The sequence below is a fragment of the Rhododendron vialii genome, chromosome 12a, assembly GCF_030253575.1.
Source record: "Rhododendron vialii isolate Sample 1 chromosome 12a, ASM3025357v1".
Lineage (NCBI taxonomy): Eukaryota > Viridiplantae > Streptophyta > Magnoliopsida > Ericales > Ericaceae > Rhododendron > Rhododendron vialii.
Window position 1 is genome coordinate 12431424 of NC_080568.1, and position 10312 is coordinate 12441735.

The following is a 10312-nucleotide window of genomic DNA, read 5'->3' on the forward strand; positions in this document are numbered from 1 at the left end:
TTGAATGGTTTGGTTTGATTTCTTGTGGAAGGCCACAAATAGGGTTTTGCTAGGTTTGTGTTGCTGTTGTTGCAGATTTGAGAGAGAGAGAGAGAGAGAGAGAGAGAGAGAGAGAGAGAGGATTGATTTGGTACAAATGGCTTTGATTTTGCTTAGGCTGTTGGGTGCCCATATATTGAATGGTTAGCTAAAGGAGAGAAATTGCATTTTTCCTTGCTTAAATGGCTAAAAATTTGGTGTGGCTAATGGAGATGCTCTTAGTCTGTTACTATAGTATTTCGGATGGTGAAATTGGAAAAATTGGGCGTTGGAAGTGAAATTCCACCGGGGAAATCGGAGGGGCGCAAAATGGAATTTAGGGCTTTGTTTTGGTTTTGGGTCAATGGAGGCGATTATCTCGATTTTCAGTCCTTTTCATGGAGAGGGCCGCCATTACATAGGATTGTGATTTTAGCACTTCAAAAATTGATAAAGGGACTCTAAAATTGAACTGTATTAATATACAAAACGACATTGATTAAGCCTCTCTATCAAATTTTAGAGTGCTAACTGCTAAAATCAATTTCCCATTATATATTGGCTACTAGCCTATTGCTACTCCATCTTGACCACTTTTGACAATAAACTAGTACGGGGCGGTAAACAAGATGGACGAGCTTTTGAAAGTTTTTGAGCTCAGCTTGTTCAAGACTAATATAGCTTGAGCTGGACTCGAGACTAAATAATCAAGTTAGAGCTTGGATCGTTAACTATCAAAGCATTTGAGTTCAGTTCATCTGCTAACCAAGCCGAGCCGCTATAGACGTGGCGAGTTATAACTAACTCAAGGTCAGCTCGTTAAAAATTATTCTAAGCTCGGGTTCGAGCCGAGCCCAAAATAAACTAGCTCGAGCTTGGGTCATTATTTTTTTATCGAGGTGTTCGAGCTTAATTCATCTACTAAACAAGCCTTCTATAAACGACTCAAACCGCAAGTGAAGTGCAGTTAGTGCCTCCCTTATACTCTCATGGGCAAGGTTCGATTCATGTAAGCACTTATTCCCCTGCTCAAGTATCATAGATAGGACAGATTAGGATTAACAAATGGCAAAAAAAACAAAAAAACGAGCCGAATCGTTACGAAAGAGCTGAGTTACAGATAATTTGAGCTCGGCTTGTTTACTATACAAGCTTAAAACCCGAGCTCGGAATTTGCTATCAAGTAAACAAGTCACACCGAACCTCCAGCTACTCGCAAACAGCTCGATTCGTTTGCAAAACTAAAATAAAGAATTGGTAAAATTTGCTTTATAGGTACTGTATCAGTGCACGGATGACGTTATTACAATAATAATACTGTAATCAAAATGTGGCCATCAAATGCTGTCATAGCATTATTTTAGGAGAAAATTTGCATTTTAGTGGGAGTTGGGACAAATAATGCTCCATTCATGGAGAGGTTTTAACGGAATTGCATAATACGGAACGGAGGAAAAAAATTTCTCCATACATGAAACGGACCAACTGAAATTCCTCATACATGAAACGGAGGAAAAAAATTCCCAAAACATAGAGTTGGTTTTGTAGTCGAATTTGGGTTTGAACCTAAGTTGCCCCTTCCCTAAACTTAAGTTGCACCTTATTTTTTTATAAAAAATGCCGCCAATGAGGCAAATTATAATATTTTGTCAAAGGGCTAAAATTGACAAAAAAATCAATGTAATTATAATGTTCCCTTTAAATTTTGAAAAAGTCAATATAGGCGTAACAAATTGCTACGAAGGGAGTATTTTGCAAAAGCTAGACCAAAATTTGTTTTAAATAATGTGGTCTCCTTCCCGAGACACATCAATAATTTACAAAATACTATTAACACAAAACCATCAAATATGGCACAAACCAACAATTCGCAAAATATTGACACAAGTATTAAAAAAAGAAAACTGTCGCATTTCAAAAAAAACAACCGTTGTTGCCTTGTTGATAAGTCATCCAGCTGCACCGCCTTTAAAAAAAACAGCATCAACCGGCTAAAAAATTGAGCCGGCTTTCCTGCCAATTCTGTCTAAAAAAGTCACAGTGCTTCGGCTAAAAAAGCCAACCTAAAAAAAGCCACACTGCAGAGGGAAAAAATTACCAAAATACCCTGACTTTTCATCTTATCGCGCTTCCCAATAGAACCCTATACTTTTCTCCTCCTCACCGTAGCCACACACGGTCCAAACCCTTTTAGAAGCCTCATCAGTCATCACCGATTCTCCACAGAACGTCATCAAGGTTGGGGTAACTCTCCGAGAGTTTTTGGCCGAAATGGCCATAAATTGTAATCAAATTGGGAGAATACCCATCTTACTAAACGATTTGTAAAAATATGCCATCGCTCCTTTTCAAAAGGCGTTATAGCGGTTAGGCGCCATGTGGCCGCCACGTAGATAGCTCCTTTTGAAAAGGAGCTATAATTTAAACCCTAATTGCTCCTTTTGAAAAGGAGCTATCATTCGAACCCTAATACCGCCTTTTGAAAAGGAGCTATAATTTTAACCCTAGTAGCACCTTTTGAAAAGGAGCTATATATAATCCTAACCCCAAAAACATTGACGTTAGTTATCTCAATTTTTGAAACACAAAGTGTGAGAATTTGTAGTATTATCCAAAGAAATAGACTGGCCATAAAGATATTAAAAAATTTCACGATTGTGTTAAAAAAATTAGAATTATTTTTAATTTGGAAAAGATTAGATATAAAAGAGTTGAGTGATATGATATAGAAATTTCCAAATTAACTTCCCCAAGAAACAAGAGAGGAAGAGCCCGAATTGGTAATTAGAATGTGGTACATAGTTAGAGGGAGGAGTGGTTGATTATTAGTTGTTTGTTGATTATGTAATTTGTTTACAAATATGTATGGTGGGATATACTAGCTAGTGTGAGAGAGAAACCCCAAAGAGAGGGAGAAGAGTTAGAGAGAGAAACCCACTGCATGAGTTTGTTCTTATAGAGTGACATATATTGGTTGTAGTATGATTGTTTGTGAGTACTATTAATTTTTCTCTCCCACGATCACTAAGTGAATGAATTTGCTCTCCCTTGAATTTGCTTTCTCTTAAACCTCACCTAAGTACTTAACTTATGATGATTTATGCTATTTGCACAGGCAGGCAGACAACACACAGGAAAAATTTAAAACCTTTCTTATACATGAGTGGCGAAATATACCACTCCTAGGAAATGGAGGAGAGGCCCCCCAAATATAACACAAATTGAAGATTTAAAACATGAATAGGCGAAACCATGGACAACCCAAATATCCATAGCGAGGAATCGTACCAATTAGGGGTCATATGACCCAATACCATGAAATAATTGAACCAATCGCCAAGCCAACCACCAAAAATGAAAATTTCATAACAGCATTAAGACAAATTGCATCTTGAAAATTACCTATTGAGCCAAACCCTAGTATACACATACATATATACATATACACATACATGAGACAAGGAAGATGGAGAGAGAGAGACTTACTATGAGTTACAACAGAGTGTGGAGAGCACGTCGGAGATGAGAGAGCACGCCGGAGGAGGCTGGTGACTGGAGGAGATCGCGCACCTTCGGAGGTCGCGATCAACGTGGAGTGAGAAAGAGAAATATCAGATAGGAGGAGAAAATGGGATGGTTTGATTAAAGTCTGAGTTTTTAACCTATCGCTTCTTTCCAAAAGGAGCTTTAACCTATAGCTCCTTTCCAAAAGGAGCTATAATACTTACAAAAGGCGTTATAAATCTGACTTGGACTCTTTGCCACGTAGGAACTCTATAACGCCCTTTGAAAAGGAGCGATGGCATATTTTTACAAAACGTTTAGAAAGTATTCTCTCAATTTGATTACAATTTATGGTCATTTCGGCCAAAAACTCAACCCTAGACACCCCCATTCCATGCTCAACCACATTCACCAATGGACAAGACCCCTGAAACGATATTGGATCCTTTTCCAGAAGATGTTAGGGTTTTGGTTATAAGCAACTTTAATCGAAGAGACAGCGGTCTCATGAAGAAAGTCAATGAACTCTCTGTCCTCTGCGACGTCAATATCAGCCTCTTCATCTTCTCTGGCTGCAGCCGCCTGGCGGCACTTGTGCTGTTCCTGATGGGACTTGGGTTGGAGCCACGGTACCCTCTCTCTCACTCTCTGTGTCAACATCTTGGATCCTCTTCCAGAAGATGTTAGGGTTTGGTTATACTCAACTTTTCTGGCCTTTCCTGAGTTGATGCGAAACGAAGACAAGAATAGCCGTCAGGCCTCCTTCTCCAAACGATGCAGCGGTCTCATGAAGAAAGCCAGCGAACTCTCTGTCCTCTGCGACGTCGATATCGGCCTCTTCATCTTCTTCAGCCACGACTGCCTCCACGAGTTCTGCAGCGGCGATAGGTACAGACGATTTATTCCATCCTAATGCCCCCAAATTCCTTCCTTTTTTTCCACATGTTTTTCATCTCATGAAGAAAGAGATCGTTTCTTTCTCTTCTCTCTCTTTGTAGGTCTGAAAAGCGAGACGTGTCTGTTGTGGGCACCATCGCTTCACAACCCCAATAGTCTCTAATATTATACTCCTAGAACTATGCTCGCTGGGCAAGAAGCGTACCCGTATAACCGACAACAGTTTTTCGAGTTGTTAGTGCAGTCATTATGGCTATAAGGAAAGCCGTTCCGCTCGGGCTTGCAACTTATATCTTCCATGTGACGAAACAAAAGTCCGTAGGTATGATTATCTTTTGGTTATTTGTCTCAGGATTTTTGTGAAGGAGAAGGTCCGTAAAGGAAAAAGGCTAACCGTGAGGTATTTTATTGGAAGCAATTTTTTCTGTAACAATCACTGTGATGTCTCCTCGTGTGCATGTTGGGCATTGTTACAACTTTTTTCTTCTAGGCAAGGGAATCACAGAAGAAAGCCTTTACTCGAATTTTGCTGCCTCTGTTTCCTCACTCATTTATATATAGCTTCTTGATTTAGTGCCCTTTTTATGTGTATTTGCAGTAGATTTGATGAATATTTTCTCTCTTTAAATGAAAAACTACTACTTATGTTCGAACACAATGATTGATAGTTTCCTCTTTACAAGTGTTACGATTCATAGATTGAGGGAGATAAATAGCGCTTATAGTGTCTTATCACAACCTTCTGGCTTTCTAAATGACATTCCTCAACATGTCTTCATGAAATTGTTGTAATTTTGTCCTTATGTGTTGGTTAACAAGGTTTTTCATGTTTTTTTTGTTTTTTTATGCAGTTTGAAGAATCAGAGATTGGCCTAGGTGAAAGATAAAAATGTTGTGTCATTTTTAGGTCCTGACGAATGCTGAAGAACAGAATATCTGTTGAATCCTCCCCAAGTTCATCACTCCTTTTTGAAATATCCTAACTTCTTAGCTGAGCTCATTTATCTTGGTTCCTCAATGAATGGTATTCTTGAGGAAATAGAAAAAAAATTGCATTCCCAGTTGTTTCGTGATGAACTAAAACACTAGGGGTTCCTATTAAGTGGTTGAAGAAGTTGGCACAGTGAGATGGGAAGCATTTGATGGAGATCTTTAAAGAGGGAAAAACATAATATTAGGCTAAGGCTGGAAATTAGAAGCAAATTAATTTGGATGGGTTTGGAAAATAAATGGATAGTCATCAAAACATCTATTTTATTTTACATGCAAAAATAAGTGCATGCACAAGATAATTTTGTTTCCATATCATTTTCCTTTCCTGACATTTGAAGATCCATACTTGTGGTTTTGATATATTAGCATTAGTAAAAGCAGAATCCTTGGCTAGGGGGCAAGTTAATTTGTTGAGTTAGGAAAATGGATAAATTTTCATTCAGACATCTATTTTCATTTACATACGTAAAATAAGTGCACGCACAAGTGGTTTCATTTCAGTATCATTTTCCTTTTGTTTGATCTATTCCTGTCCATAGATATACACATTTGTTTTTTTGAAAGGAGATATAAGTGTTCGTGTGTGAATATGTGTTAGGCTTGTATGATGGGTAGGGTGTTTGTGTGTGAATATTTTCTGTCTTGAAACCTTCTATTGTGTTATGGCATTGGCATGAAGAATGATTACCCAAATTTTATTTTAGCTTTTGAACATATTTATCTCCTGAAGGCCATTTATGGACAATGGTTATACTTGAAAATTATTGACTGGTACTTTGTTGGAATTCAAGATAATGTAGGTTTCATGAGTTTTTTCGTCAAAAAAGGGAAAAAAAATAATGCTCTTGAAGGTACCGAGAGTGAGTTTTGATAATTGGGTTCTATTAATGTTCTCAATCCTGTCGGAGATGGAGTTTTGCTTTCAGGAGAACAGACCTATCACCTATCCCATCCCTCAACTTATCCAATCTATCGGTCGTAGTTTTATGCATCACAAAGAAGGTTTAGTGGAGATCTCTTTCAAATAGGAAGATGCAACTTCCTTGGTCTTTCGCCACAAGGAGAAACATGATCAAAGAAAGGATTTCAATCAAGTCCTTTGATACTTAAGTAAAACCAGTTTAGCTTCTATTTCTGCTCTTTAATACTCATCCACATTTTGGCCTGTACTTCCAACTATGCCCCTGGTTGCATAAAGTTTTGTGGGTTGTCTTCCTAGTTAGTCATGACGGTTGGGGCTAATTTTTTTAAGGAGAGTGTTTTTAAACTTCCCTAGTTTGATTTTTTTAAGATCTTTAAGTTATAGATTTTATAGATTTCTTTTTGTTAGTATCCTAATACAGACTCTGTTATTTGTTTTATTGGGAAAGATAAAATGATTTTACACCATCTAAGAAAATAATTTTTGGATTTCCGGATGTTCAACAGGATGTGAATCATAGAACGATTCGATATGATTCCAATATTTCGTCATTGGTAGGTATTATGTTAGATGACCTTGGATTTAGGAAAGAGACTCCATTGTTTGATTGGTGTCATTGTGAAAATTTGGTGTATTTTCTTCGGATAGCCATTTAGGTTATGAGAGCTTGGGTATCAAAGGAGGTTTTAGTTTTAGAATGATTAGGACCGTTTGGTTGGTAACGGTAATATTTGTAGAGTTTATGAGAGTGTGTGTGGATTGCTTGGGCTATATGGAAGTGGATTGTTAAGGTATATTTTCCCGATTAGACCCTTGCATAGAACCATGGAATGTTTAGGTGTCAGATCATGGAATTTATTATATCAGTGAGCATTGCTATCATGTGGTTATTACTATCTTGTGGTTATGGGTAGTTCGACAGTAGAAGATTGTGTTGGGATAAGCTTATGAGATGAGACTTGCTATTGTTGCGTGCAAGTGAATATGGATTAATACTAATCTTGATTATTGGTGGTTTTAAGGTCATTTATTTTTTCTTAATTTGGACACATAATTCTGTAGCGATTATGGATAGAATTTGTAGTGTGCAAGATTATGTGGAATTGTATTTTAATGCTTTAGTGTGTGGGCTTAGGCCCTAAGTTGAGTGAATTAAAAGTTTTAGAATTGGTCTTGACTATTGTTATTTACTGAAATATTGTACAATGTGCTTTTCTTTTCTATGCGTTGGTTTTCATGATCTTATAAGTGACAATGACCTTATAATTGACAAGGGTGTCCGTGTTTGTATCACGATCAACACTAGGACAAATTTGCCTATGAAAGTGCCTAAATCTTAAGGCACCATATGAAAGTGCCTAAAACCGTAAGGTACCATGTATAAGAAAGTGCCTAAGATCGTAAGGTATCCTATGAAAGTGCCTTATCACAACAATCCTATGATAGGAAAGTGCACCTTAAAACCTTATCAAAGTGTCTAAACATATTTTGGCTTTATGGCTAAAAAACTCAAAAAGTTGAAGGACATCCATTGAAAATTATTTTGCTGGCATCTGACTATTTGGGTGGCTAAGGGGACTCATATTTGTAGTTGAAATTTTATAAATGTTTAATCATTTTATTAGCATCATTAGAATATCATGTGTTAAATAAGTTAGATTTGGGGTTTTGAGGCTCAGCTCAATGTATAGTACTAGTTAGTAATAGAATTTTACTCTTTAGTTATTAGCATATTTGGTTTGGACTAGGATTTGTTGTTATTCTTTCCATGACGATATTGATTCCAAATTCGATTGATGACTTAGTAGATTATCTTATTTTTTGTTTTGAACAAGTAATACTTGGGTGAAGTTAGAGTGTAATTTGAGGTATATTTTGTAGATTTCCTAATGGTTAATGTTGTGGATCGTAGTATATGTACTTTCGGAATTTATGAAGTTGGATGTAGAAGAGAGAATCTAATAGCTAGAAAATGGACATTGGTCCTCTACGTATTTGGCTGGAGAAAAGTAATTTGACTTCAGAAATTGTGCCTGCACTACTCTTTTTGTTTTACACTGCAGACGCTGAGAGTTGAATTCGAGAGGCTTACTTAGTATTAGTCCTAAATTGGAGTAGTAATTTATTTATGATAACGAGGGCAGTGGATCGTGATTTGAGAGTTCACTTAAATTATTGTGTTGTTAGTGTAGTGTACAAAAAAAGGAACCAAAAGTGTTGTTTATTGAGAAGTTAGATTCATGGAACTGGAAGAAATATGAAAAGCTTTGAAGTGTAAGGGCTTTAGTGGTGGAGATTTGTTATTTATACCTAAGTGGCCTGTACATCATTATTGTCGAATCATTCGGCGAATTTTTGGCTAGGATTGTTTTGGGCTGTTTCGTTATTATGAGTTTGGTTAGTATTTTTTTTGTCTTGGAGTGAGTTCCTTATGATAATGTCAATGTGCATATGTGCAATGATTTCTTTGTGTACATACTTCTGATCCTTGGTTGATAAAGAAAAAAAAAATTTCAACTTGGTTTTAGAGTGATTTTTTGTTGATTTGGAGGATTTATTGTTATATGATGAGAAGATAAAGAAATTGCTTTCAACATACATAGTATTTGGTAAATATAGAGGGTTTATTTATTTTTGGATGGAAACACATATTTGAAAGTGCTTTGGTGATGTAAATATATTGGGTTGTATGGTCATTAAATTTGGAGAAATAGTATTTATGGTGAGCATATATTTTTGGAGACTAATTTATGGATTCGATTAGTACTTTTTCTTCAGTAAGTTGTGAAGGTTGGGGCTAATATATTTAAGGATGGTGCTTTTAGATTTCCCTTTTTGGATTTTCTTTAAATCCTAGAGCTTCTCCGAGTTTTTATAAATGTTATAGACTTGTCATTGTTAGTATCCTAATCCAGACTCTGTTGTTGGTGTATTGGAACAAATAAATGATATTACACCATCTAAGAAAAGTACTTTGGATTTGCAGATATTTAATAGGAAGTGAATAGTACCACGAGTCCATAGGATTCCAATGTTTTTTCGTTGATAAGTATTATGTTAGATGACCTAGGATTTAGGAGAGAGATTTTATTGTTTGATTGTTGTCATTGTAGAAATTTGGTGTATTTTGTTGTGATAGCCATTTAGGATGTGAGAACTTGTGGATCAATGGTGGTTTTAGTTTTAGAATGGTTAGGATCGTTTGGTTGGTAACGACAATGTATGTGGAGTTCTTGTGAGTGTGGATTGCTTGGGCTATAATGATGTGGATTGTTAGGGTACGTTTTGCTGATTAGACCATTGCGTAGAAGAATGGAATGTTTAGGTGTCGATTATGGAATTAACTGTATCAATGAGCTTATGAGTAGTTCGGTATTAGAAGATTGTGTCGGGATAAACTTATGACATTAGACCTGCTATTGTGACATTTAAGTGAATATGAAGTAATATTGATCTTGATTATTGTTGATTTTGGGATCATTTACTTCTTTCTAAATTTGGAGACACATGACTCTGTAGCGAATAAGGATAGAATTTCAAGTGTGCAAGATTCTATGGAATTATATTTTAATGCTTCAGTGCGTGGGTTAAGGCCCCAAGTTGTTGTGTGAATTAAAAGTTTTAGAGTTGGTCCTGACAATTGTTATTTATTGGAATGTTGTACTATGGGCTTTTCTTTTCGATGGATTAGTTTTCACGACTTTACAGAAGTTTAGTAATTGGCAAAAGTTTCCATGTCTATATGACGATCAATAATAATTTTCTCTCTTTGGGTGGTTAAGGGGACTCAGACTTGTAGTTGAAATTTGGTAAAAGTTTATTCATTTTTTAGCATAATTGGTTAGTAATAGAAGTTTACTCATTAGTTATTGGCTTAATCAGTTTGCACTAGGATTTCTTATTATTCTTTCCATGACTATGCTGATTCCAAATTCGATCGATGACTTGGTTTCTTTTTTGGTTTTGAATAAGTAATTC

General features: G+C 36.3%; 2 long non-coding RNA genes across 3 annotated transcripts; one reads left to right on the top strand and one right to left on the bottom strand.

The window, feature by feature from the left end:
• Positions 1-3901: 3901 nt before the first annotated feature.
• Positions 3902-6353, top strand: LOC131310818 (uncharacterized). 2 transcript variants are annotated; one of them, XR_009195313.1, is made up of 3 exons: positions 3902-4410; positions 4521-4741; positions 6339-6353. It is a non-coding gene; the product is annotated as an uncharacterized LOC131310818 (long non-coding RNA). The 2 variants fall into 2 exon arrangements; XR_009195312.1 differs by lacking the exon at positions 6339-6353 and adding an exon at positions 5271-6210.
• Positions 4545-6631, bottom strand: LOC131310820 (uncharacterized). Its single transcript, XR_009195314.1, has 2 exons — positions 6356-6631; positions 4545-4751 (listed from the first exon to the last, which is right to left on the bottom strand). It is a non-coding gene; the product is annotated as an uncharacterized LOC131310820 (long non-coding RNA).
• Positions 6632-10312: the final 3681 nt, after the last annotated feature.